At 36.0% G+C, this 12,594-nt stretch overlaps 1 protein-coding gene across 1 annotated transcript in view; it reads right to left on the bottom strand.

The window, feature by feature from the left end:
- The window catches only part of ACSL3 (acyl-CoA synthetase long-chain family member 3), a 65,713-nt gene extending 64,103 nt beyond the window's left edge, over window positions 1-1,610 (bottom strand). Inside the window, exon 1 of the mRNA XM_012642465.1 lies at window positions 1,569-1,610. The gene's annotated coding sequence lies outside the window, so the exon portion shown is untranslated. The remainder of the gene's footprint in view (window positions 1-1,568) is intronic.
- Window positions 1,611-12,594: the final 10,984 nt, after the last annotated feature.

Here is a 12,594-nt window from a genome sequence, read left to right as displayed (position 1 = left end):
GTAATTAGTCATTTCTATAAATGCCTTACTGTTTAAAATGTATTATTTAACATGCCATAGATTATTTTTGCAATCTCGATTTTATTGTAAATCTAAACTCTGTTGATGCATTCTTAGTTAGAAATTCAAAGTTTGGGGTTCCCATAACCCTGTGGTCCCCAACCCCATGTCCTGTTAGCAACCAGGCCACCCATCATCGCCTGAGGTCCTCCGACCCCTACACCCCTCCCAATCTATAGAAAAATTGTCTTCCCTGAAACTTATGAACCGGGCTGGACAGCAGGAAGTGAGCAGTAGGTGAGCGAGTGAGCAAAGAGTCATCATCTGTGCGTATAGCTGCTCCCCATTGCTCACATCACCGCCTGAGCTCTGCATCACCTGCCCTCATGGAAAAATTATCTTCCATGAAACCAGTCCTTGATGCCAAAAACGTTGGGGACCGCTGCTATAACCCACTAACCACTATAAGAAATATGTAGAGTAGTACTGTGTTCCAATGTGTTTACTCAGTCACTCTTCATTTGGCCACGTATATCCTTCAGAGAGATACAGGCAAGGAAATGTCTAAGACCAAGTGAAGTGTATTTTAAAGTGGGCAGAGTATATTCCTTTCTCCAGCACACCTGCTTCATTAAAAGATGGTAATTTTGGATATATACATAAGAAATCTGAAGGACACATTACATATTGTTAAGGGGTAATGTCTAGCAAAAGAACCAGGGGAACAGGGAAGTTTCCCATTTACTTACACACTTCTATACTATTTATAGTTTTTAATAATAAACATATTGCTTGTACGATTTCATTTTAAAATCAGCCAAAAATGTAAAGAATAGTAAATACAATTGATGTGAACAAAGACCTTGAAATGATCTTCTGAAAAAGAAGATCAATGTCAACAATCATGATTCTAATGGATAAAATGCTTATTGCTTTTATGTCATCAAAGCACTCTACCAACATAAACTATTCCTTATGGTAGTTTTTACTTTCACTTCACAGAATGCTAAAAACCTTCAGGTCATTTGAACCTTAAATTCTTGCCCCAAAATGTCACAAACTCTAGAATAAAACTCTGCTACATTTTTTATACCCCGTGATAATTATAATCATGTAGAAACTACAGGTTAACAAAATGCCCACTGCTGTTTTCCTGACCTTGAACCTACAACTTCTATTAAAATGTCCAGTTATAAATTTATAGTAACACTGACACAAATTTTATTAATAAATAACCACATGTTGAAACAGTAATAACACTCTAATTAGTGCTAAACTTTGCAAAATAAAGAGCCTACTGAGTTCAAATCCCTTACACAGATACTTAATGAAATTCAAATCGAGAAAAAGAAGGTAGACAATATTGCTAAATAATGTGGTTTAATGTCCCAATGGGTTTATACGGAATTAAGTAAGTATAAAACTACCTTCTTATAACTTTCATAATTCTACAGTCACAAAATGGGAAGAATTTCAAATTTTTTTGCTCAGTTCAGCCACAATTAGTTTTAACTTAATACATTTTATGCCTAATAAAAGAAATATAATAAAAAAATTAAATATTTTACCAGCTAACAATGGTAGGAGGCCTTCACCCCTGTGTCAATATCTGTCAAAATAAACATGTAAGACAAGCATTACTACTCTTAGTTTAGATAATGAGAGCCAAATACCAACATTTTCCTAGAGATACGTTACTTCTAAACATCACAGGAAAATTTCTGGTGAGTTATCTATCACATTAGCAAATGACATTTTAACATTTAACCTTTCTCCAAAAATATATAGATTTTACACACCAATTAGAACGGGCAAAATCCAAAACACTAATACTAAATGCTGGCAAGGAACAAAAGAAGCTCTCATTCACTGCTGGTGGGAATGCAAAATGGTACAGTCACTTTGGAAGTGTGGCAGTGTCTTATCGAACTGAACACGCTCTTAACATATGCTCCTTGGTATTTACCCAAAAGAGTTGAAAACACATTCACCAAAAAAAAACAAAAAAAAAAACACTGCACATCAATGCTTATAGCAGCTTTATTTACAATGGCCAAACTAGGAAGCAACCAAGATGTTCTTCAGTGGGTAATGGAAAAATAAACTGTGGTACATCCAGACAATGGAACAGAGTCAACACCAAAAATAAATGAGCTATCAGGTCATGACAAGACATGGAAGAAACTGAAATGCATATTACTAAGTGAAAAAAGACAATCTGAAAGATCAGTGATTGCCAGAGGTTAAAGGGCAGGTAGGGACACTTGCCATCACAAGTGACCTTATGAGAGAGGGCAGAGTTGACACACACAGAACAGAAGATGAGGTGAAGATGAAGTAGAGAGATTTGAAGATGCTGACCCGAAAGACTGGACTGATACAAGGAATGCCAGCAGCCACTGGAAGCAGGAACACGCAAGGAACGGATTCTTCCCCTGGGCTCTTTAAAGGGAGCAAAGCTCTGCAAACACCTTAACATCAGCCCAGTAACACTGACTCAAACTTTTAGCCTCTATTAACTGTAAGAACAAATTTCTGTTGTTTTAAACCACCAAATTTGTGGTGGTTTGTTGCAGCAGCCCTAGGAAATAAATGCAGTCCCCTCGCTGCCACTGTGAATGTATGTTACGGTAAGTGGTTAAGACATCCAGGTCTCTGAAAACTCATCTAATTTTTATGTAGGAGAATGATATAATCAGATCTCTGTTTCATAATGTTAAATTTGGTGCCAATGTTGAGAATTTATTGGTGGGAAAAAGAAATTAGAAACAGGAAAACCACTTGAAAACTAAAAATCCAGACAGAAGATAAAGTTCCGAATTACCAGATATTTGTGAAAAACCATCACTATGAAAGAAAGAGACAAAAAACAAACAGCTGTGAAAAGGTACCTGAATGAACACAATGTAGGAAATGGGAGAAATTTCTAAATATGTGTATGTAATTAATATTCTCAAAGGGATAAGAGAGGCTACTGCATCTATGAAATAAGAATGGGATGCTATATAGAAGAAATAAAAATGAGAAAAAGCTCTGAGACATTAATAATAGCAGCTGAAATTAATAAGTCAATACAAGTATCAGAAAATGAGGTTGAGAATATTTCCCAGAAAGAAAAGCAAATATATCTTTATCCTCTAAATTCTATGGATCTGAAAAAGAAAAGAAAAGCAAAATGCAAAGAGAAAAAGAAGAGTAAAAAAATTGACTCATTTTTAAAAATACAGTGTCAGTCCAAGAGAGACAAGTTCCACGTCAAGGAGTTCCAGAAGGAGAGGAAAAAAAAAAAATAAAGTGGCAGAAATTACTGAAGCCTTCTACAATAAAACATCGCAGAGCTGATACACACTAGTCTTCAGTTTGAAAGTCTGAGTAGATGAATGAGGGAAAAAATAACTGACCTCTAGACATAGTCTTGTAAATTCTCAGGGCATAAGGTGTAAAAATAGCCTAAAAGCTTCTTAAAAAACAAAAAGCAGACCATCCATAAACAAGGTAATAATTCTACAACTGATCAACAAGTAAGGATAATTTTCAGAGTAAAAGTAGGTGCTGTTAAAAGGTGTAATTTGGGAGTATTCCAGACAAATCGGGATGTATGTATGGTCACCTTTCTTATAAAGGAGTAAGAATCATACTGGCATCAGATGTCTTAGCAACATGGGAAGCTAGGCAGCTATGAACAATGCCTTAAATGTTTTGAGGGAAATTAATTTTAACCTAGAATTCTACTCCCAACTAAATTTCTGATGAATTGCAAGTAGGAATTTTGCAAAATAAGGAAAGAAATTTTCAGACATGCAAGGACTTAGAAACATTTCACAAATACATTTTGCTAAGAAATTAACTTTAAAAAGTCCTCAACTATGTGCATATATTCCTTTAATGTAAGTTTTAAAACACAAATATTTTTAAAAGCCAAAATTGATCAGAAGTTTTGTAATCTATTTTACAAGAGCTAGTTAATATTAATATAATGCTGATCCCAAAACTTTACATACCACACAGGACAATCTCATTTTGAGTATGAAAAAAAAATCCTAAAGTATCAGCACATCTAATCCAGCAGAGCTAAAAGAATAACACACCATAACCAAGCATGATTTATTTACTCTGAGTACAAAGATCCTTCACCATTAGAACTTTATTACTATCATTCTCTATATTAACAAACTAAGTGGGAGGGGAAAGGTGTGATCATGTCAGTATGTTTTTTTTTTTTAAGTATTTAAGGAAAGTAAATATCAATTATTAACTTTTAAAGTAATTTCTTACTCAGAAACAAAAGTAACTTCTTTAACTTAAAAAAAAGTGTATTTATCAGAAACCAACAGTAAACATCACACTGAAAAGCAATTTCCATTCAAGTAAGGAACAAGACAATGAGGCCAACTATGATCATGATTACTGTACATCATTAAGAAGGCTCTAGCTCTGTGTTATCCAACGCAGTAACCATTAGACACAAGTGCTACTGAGCATTTGAAATGTGGCTAGTCCAAACAGAGATATGCTCTAAATACAAAATAAACACGGAATTCCAAAGACTTAATATTTAAAAAAATGTAAAGCAGCTCATTAATAATTTTTATATTATGTATTGGAAATGATAATATTTTGGATGTATTAAAATCAATTGCCTGCTAGAAATTTAAAATTACATATATTACTCCCATTTATGGCTCTCAATGCATTTCTTTCGAGCAGCACTGCAGTCTAGCCAATGCAATGACTTAAAAAAAAAAGTATAAAAACTGAATAAGAAACAGAATCATCATCGTGTGCAGATAAGTGGTTGTGTGACAAGAAAATCCAAGAGAATCATCTGAAAAACAGACAACCAGAGGGAGAATTCACTAAGATAACTAGATACAAAGTAAATAATAAAAATTGATAGCTTTCCTATATATTATTAATAACCACTTAGAAAATGAAATGGAAAAGGATCTGAGTCACAATAGCAAAAGCAACTTTAAAACACAGTCATGTTATACAACACCCATACTTAAGAGTGTGTGTGTGTGTGTGTGTGTGTGTGTGTGTATAAAATTCTATTAATAGGCACTAAAAAAACCCTGAATATATAGAAAGACAGACTTGTTCCTGGGTGGGAAGGATAAATACAATTTTGCCAAAATTAACCTGTAAACCAAATGCAATCCCCCAATCGAAATCCTAGTAGGATTTTTCTTAATTGTTTTGTATGGTTACTTGATAGATTAAGTAGGTTACTTGATAGAGTTAGGCTCCAAACAGCTAAAAATGTAAATTTACGAGTCACCACTGACTCTATTCATATAACATGAAATCCCTCAGAAACAGTACACCAGTTATAAGACAAAGGATTAAGGACAGACACTACAAGAACCAGGAAGAAAGGCAGAGGAACCAAGAGTAGTGCCCTAGAACCAAAGGCAAGCATGAAGGTTGTCAGGAGTGTCAAAGGCGATAGAGCAGGCAAGTGGTAATGTCACTGAAGGACAGCAAGCAGTTAACCTGGCCTAAAACAATCCATCACTTTCTTGCCTTCATTATCATATAATTTTTTAAGTTATATTTTTATATATTGCCGAACTAGCTAGTTTTTCAAGTACGTATTTATCAACAGTAAGTCTATTCTTTAGGAATTCCTGAGTTCCCAGAAATAAGGGTGTACTAGTCATTGTGATGTGGGATTGTTGACCTTCCAAAATGTTTCTGGTATGATGCTCAAATCTTTCAACTCAATTTAATAAACACTCAGTATCTCATATCCATTACTGTGCTAGGTAGCAGAGATTGATTCATTCACTCAACAAATGTGTGTCTCCTGTATGCCAGGCACTGGGTGTGCAGTAGTGAATAAAATACAAATATCCCTGCCCTCATAAAGGTTTCTTTCTAGTGGAAGATTAATTAAACAAACCCACTCTCCCTTAAGAAAGTAATTAACAACAAGAAACAAAATTATAATCACCTATAGTTAACATGCTTGTACTGTGGCATCATATAATATAAATAAACCTTGTTAACTTAAACATACATACAGTCGGCTCCTAATTATCTGTGGATAAATTATCCATGCATCTAGGGCAATTCCTTAATACTGATTCATGTTTCTGGATGGTATCCTAAGCAAATTTCTACCATGTAATCTTCTCACACATGATATAGTGTAAGAACACACAGGCATTACACATACCAGTTTTACTATGTCCACCATTTTCCAAATGAACTTGCAGAAACAAACTCCCTAAATCCAATTCCCTTCAATTCATTTCCCAGAGCCACTAACCAAACTCAATTCATCTCTAAAACTGCCCCCAAGCTATTAATAATAAGCCTCTAAACACAGGCCTACCTTTCCTCTATTAGGATCATGGTCTCTAAATTTTAAAGATCTTGAAAGCCCCCTTTGTAAAAACTGCTGACATTCCAATCACGTGTACCTTAATATTGTGTACACGTACTACTGCTCTAGTATACTGTAAACATTAAAAATCATGCACAAAATGTAGAAATTTTTTAAAAATGAGAGAAAGAATTTCTACCATTTTCCTCCACCACACCAGCGACTGATTGCATGTATACCCTAGAGTATTATGTACCCTGCAAGGAAGACATCATTCTATCTTAAAGAAACTGAAGCTGAGAGGTTAAATTTTCTGTGGTCACAAACTACACAGCATGAGGTAGAGCCAGATTCAAGGGTTCAAGCAACAGTGTGGTCACTGTGCTCAAGCTCTTCATACCTCTTCTCTTACCACTCCAATCTCTTTACTTATACTTGGGGTACTATGCTCTCCCTCTCTGACCTCCCCACGTCACCCCCCACAGACAGCCACTACTTTCCACAACCCCCCCACTTCAAGATGCTGTTGGAGAGAAGAGGTATTCTTTTTATGCCTCAGAAAGTGGTATACAAACTAAACATTTTTAATTTCTAAGGAGAGTGCTATTCAGTCTAAGTAAACATCAATCTCCATGCCAGGACTAGTTTCAGAGTAAATGATGAATACAAAATCTTAGAATCTAACACAGTAGGAATATGAAAGTTATAATACAATAAGAAAACGACTTCAGGAAATATCAACTGTGATCATGTTAAAAAAAATGATTCCATGTATCAAAGTCCGTGTGGTATAATTTAAATTAGTTTGAGTACGTTAATTCTGTTAACATTAAAACTGAGCCAAATATAGTTCTAAGATTAATTCATTCTGGTTTCCTGTATGGAACTAAAATAAACTGCTTGTTTCATCTTAGAAAGAAGTCAACTACCCCACCTACTCCCCACCCTCAAACAGCAGATTATCAAGTCTAGAGATCAAGTCAGCCTCCAGCAAGAAGAAAAGGAATCTGTTTAGTTTTCCAGTAAGAAAGCCAGCATCAAGGTCCAGAATGAGGATCCCTGCAATCCCAATAAATGTAAAATAAGTAAACAAAAATAAGAAGCTTTTGTGGTTGAACATGAACTTTTCATAATTTTGGCCAAAATGATATTGAATATTCTACAATCCAGAAACATCAATGTAGGAAACTAAAAACTGTTATATACCTAAAAATAAGTAAATAAATCTATAAACATGCTTTTCTTCTCCTTTTTTTTTTAAGAGATAGGGTCTTGCTCTGTCACCCAGGCTAGAGTGTTGTGGTACAATCCTAGCTCACTGCAGCCCCGAACTCCTGGGCTTAAGAGATCCTCCTGCCTCAGCCTCTGGCTAGCTGGCACTACGGGCACCACCAGGCCAGCTTGCTTTTCAATCTCAATATAAAGCACTTCAGATTTACACAAATAGACCCTGAGTATTAAACTGACCCTGCCTTCAGTTTCCCCCAGACATTCCATGTATTTTCTTGCCCCGTGCCTTTGTAACTGTATTCCCCCTGAGTCCCACCTCCAACCCTGCTAACTCAGAAAAACTCTAAACCACCTTTGACTGAATTCTCTCCCACCTATTTTCACCTCCTTCCTTTCTCTTCCCCTTCTCCACCAAGGAGGCTGAGTTAGATGTCCTTCCAGCTTCCAAAGCACATTAGGCATACCACTAACATAACTTATTGCAATTGCATTTTAACTTTACTTTTGTGTCCCTGCAATAGACTATGAGCTTCTTGAAGCAAAGACTGTTTTATTTTCTGCTTTCCTGAATTGTAGCCAAGCAGGTGATACATAGTAGGTATAAGTATATATATACTTTAATAAATGTTATTTTATATTCAATACTTTAAATAGGTATGGGGAAAATATTTTAAAGCCATAAAGTAACAATTAGCTCCTGGCTCAATTATCTGTTGAGAAAGGCTATCTCTTAAAAGAATAAGCTTCGTTAATAAATCATCTCCCTCAGTACATAGACTTTCTTTCTAAAATATGTCATAAAATTTGCCATGAGGTCAAACTTACAGAACTTATTCCAATCATTCTCTAGGAATTAGAACCAGAAGTAAAGGTATATAGAATGTGGTACAAATAAACCAGTGAAAAGCCAATCTGTATTTTAGTGAATAAAAATCCAGATTTCAACTGACTATAGAGATCAACTCACTATTATCTTGACCTGAATCATCCGTAATGGATATGAGAGGTTCCTTCCTCCACCCCACCACTCTTTTAGGCGTTTTATTCAAAGAAAACCTCATTCCCTCCCTCCCCAACTGTCTTGATTGTATCACTGATGGGGGCAACAGGAACTCTGAGGGACATTGTATTATATGAGTTAATATACCTCAGACAGCTGGAGGGAGAAATTTTTAGTGTAAAAATAAGTACATTAACTGAGCATTTAATATGTGCCAGGCACTATTTTAATCACTTTGCACATATTATCTTTAACATTAACAGGTTATATGTAACACAAAGAAAGGTAAACTAGAAGCTAAATTTTTATAATTATTTCCAACTTCACCTCTCCATTCAAATTTTCACATAAATGAAAATTTTACATTCTTCATTATTTTAATTATAAACACATAAAAGTAAATCTTTAAATAAAAACTTTAAATCTAGAAAATTTCTATTCTTCAAATCCTTCAGCAGGATATATCTAATGAACAAAAATTATTGATTATTTAAATAAGATCTAGATTAAGACTGGTTTAACTAAAATAAATAGGTTGCTAAGAAATTCCCAAAAAAAATTACACAAAATACTATTAATATGAAATATCTTTCTCCTGGTTTTCAGTATATAAATGTTAGTAAAGGTGCAATGTAAAGACACTCTCATAAACTGCTAGGGGGCACAAAAACCTCTCTGGAAAGCAATTTTGTAATTTTTAATGAGAGCCTTTAAATTTTTCATACCTTTTGACCCAACAATTCAACTTCTGTGAAGATTTAATGAAGAAAAACAAATTTGCTTGAGGATTTCCATTAGTTATTTATAATAAGGAAAAACAAAAATAAGCAAATATCTAATAATTGGGAAATGGTCAAACAAATACATTATGATATATACATATAGTTGACTATTATACGACCACCAAAAATATTTTCAAAGAATATCAAATAACACGGAAATTGCTCATGATAGAATGACAAATGAGAAAAAGTAGGTTAAGTATTAAATATACACAATATATTTCCACTTTTGTTAAAACACATACACAGATATCAAGACTGAAAGTACCTGAGCACTGGCTACATCTAGAATGTAGAATTTATGCTTTTACATATGTCACAAATTTTTTCACTGAAAAAACGTTAGAATTAAGAAATGCTTTAAGCAAATGTGTAAGTGCATTATAATTTCTACAAACATATGTAGAAACAGTACTAACATCCCTCAAACACTAGGCTAGTTTATGATATTTTAAATAAACTGAACAGTAAATCCAGAGAATAAAGACACCAATTTAAAATATGTCTGTTCAAACCACACAACTCCATGGAATTATGAAATATTACTCAATCTAGCTGAAAAGTTTTCCACCGGCCTTAACTCAATATGTGAGCAATACTAAAACCAACATAATATATTAGAATTAGGTGTATTGTTATAAGTGTTTATAGATGCTTTCATACTGCTAAAGACCATTTTGGTAAATTGTAACATTCCTAATCATGCAATTCAAACCACAAAAAGAAAAAATTAACTGTTTCCATATTTTATTCGAGTAAAATTTAAATTTTTTCTAATAACTGAGTACCAAAGAAGCGTATAGACTCGATATAGATACTGCTAGCTAGTTGGCATGGCCAAGCCTCCAAGTTCCCTAATCCCCCCAGTCTCCTCTCAATGGATGGCTTTTGAGAGAAGAGAGGGCTTTATTTTTATTCCTGTCTAATGCATGCTATGGTCCCTGTCTACCTTCGCATCCAGCTTCATCTCAGAGGACCTCTGCATGAACTCCCACCCCTCTGACCTTAGTGTGGATTTTTCCCCAAAGCCAAGTCTCCACCCTGGCCCCAGATTGCTTCAATGTGTTGGCCTAGAAAGCTGTCCACTCACCCCCATCCCCACACCACTATCCCCCTGCATCTGGGTTCAATGCCACTTGCTTAGAGAAGTCTCCCTAGACAGTTTCCCTAAACTTTTCCCTCACAACTTATTGCCGTTGTAATGAAACAATTATCTGTGTGTGGAACTGCTTTATGTCCATCTTCCCATTCTATGGGTCAGGGAAGGCCCCTATCTGTCTTATTCATCACTCTACCCTTGGTGTCCAATAGCACAGTACCTGGTGACAGACAGCAGCCATCACATACGTGAATGGATGGATGGATTACAAACGTTAAGAATAACGATTTATTTAAATAAATTTTCCTAAGATATATTAATTTTCTTTCTATAAAAATTATGTAACTTTCTTAGTATCACTACCTATTTTATAAACTCAGCAACTTGTATTCTAAATTTTGAACATCTCCCTGTTGAACATTTGCTCAGCCTGTTTTTCCATGGAATTATACCTTTCTATAGTGATTATATTCACCAAAAACAAAGGCGGGGGGTGAGGGTGAGAAACACCACAAAAGCAACAGCTTTACTTTTTAGCGGTGACCCAAACCGGACAAGTAAAGCAGAGAAGCAAAAAAGTAACATTCCGTATCTGTGGTCCCAATAAAACAAGATTCTTATCGTAAGAAGACTAATTCAAGCCTAAAAAATGAACAAACAAAATGAGAATGAACTGTTATAGCCCATGACCCCACACCCACTGGACCTGCTCTCCCACCCCATTTTGGCTACCAACTCCCTTCTGGCCTCGCTTGCCCCAGGCAGCCTGGTCCCAGGGAACCAAGTTCTCAGACAACTTGGATGGTTTCTGTGGCAACCAGATGGAGAGCTCCTGAGCATTTACTATCCTAAAGCTCTTGAACATGACCTCTACCTGTAGATTCACCACACTTTCTTCATCCCTGTCCTCAAGGCTGCCGGCTGGAGAGTTATCCAACCAGGACTAACGGCACAGGTTTGTGAGACCCAGCGTTAGCTGGGGCCTCCCTAGACAATGTCTAGTGGGTCCCTAGTGACAATTACTTTATGCATCTTTCAAATGACTTCTTGTCACATTCTATAGGGCTCTAAATCCAGAACTTTGCCACTCTCCTTCACTCCTCAATCTAACCATCACCAACCCACCCAGACACCCCCTCCTCTAGCTTTCTTCGAAGGGATCCCAGCTAACCCGCTTTACATTCTTAAAAAGAATATATTTTTAAAACCAAATTCTCCTTTCCACCTCAATAAGCAGTACTCTTCCACTGTCACTCAACCTTTCACCTTTCTCAGGTTAGATGGAAAGTTAAATCCTGCCATTCATAGAACCCTGTTCAAAACTTCAAAGCACTGCCCTTTCCTTTATCCTCCATAGAGCTAAGTGGTTGCCAAGTCCTGATGATTCTATCTCCTCTGTCATCCACCCCCTTCCACCCATTCTCACTATTACTTTGGCAGTTTAAGTCCTTACTCCTGTCACCTGGCAGATTTCAACTGTCTCCTTAATTACCCCTGCCTCTAATCCCTGCTCCCCCTCCCACATTAATATATCCTGCAACTACACTGCAGTGTGACACCATCATTCCTTTACAACCCAAATTTTACCACCTCAATACTCTACTGAGAGTCTTAATTTCCTCCTCATTGTCCAAAAGAGAAGAAAAAGTAAAACAATAATTCCAAACTCCTCTGCCAAGCATGTAAGGCCCTCCACAACTTAAAGTTGGCTTACTTTTCAACTCTAAGGAAATTAAGAGAGAAGACAGAGGAAGAGACATGAAAGAAGCAACTAACAAAGGTGGTCAACTGTGTGTCCAGAGCTACCACTATCAGTTGCCTCCCTCAATTTTCATGATAACCCTATGAGGTATGAATTAAAATCTCTATGTTACAGAAATTGAAATGGAAGGCCAAGAAAGGTTAAGTAACTAGCTGAAATTTAACCTATCAAGTTTTACACATGGATGGCAATGGTTCCTTCTCCACTCAACAACACGGGTTGATGATATAGGATAATATATTTAGAAACATCACTGACGCAAGGTGATATTTCAAAAGGTCCTTAAAACTAACAAAAATAGGCCAGGCGCGGTGGCTCACGCCTGTAATCCTAGCTCTCTGGGAGGCCGAGGCGGGCAGATTGTTTGAGCTCAGGAGTTCGAAACCAGCC

Source organism: Propithecus coquereli, unplaced genomic scaffold (genome assembly GCF_000956105.1).
Source record: "Propithecus coquereli isolate 6110/MARCELLA unplaced genomic scaffold, Pcoq_1.0 Scaffold18, whole genome shotgun sequence".
NCBI classification, from domain to species: domain Eukaryota; kingdom Metazoa; phylum Chordata; class Mammalia; order Primates; family Indriidae; genus Propithecus; species Propithecus coquereli.
This window is presented reverse-complemented; position numbering and strand designations above follow the sequence as displayed.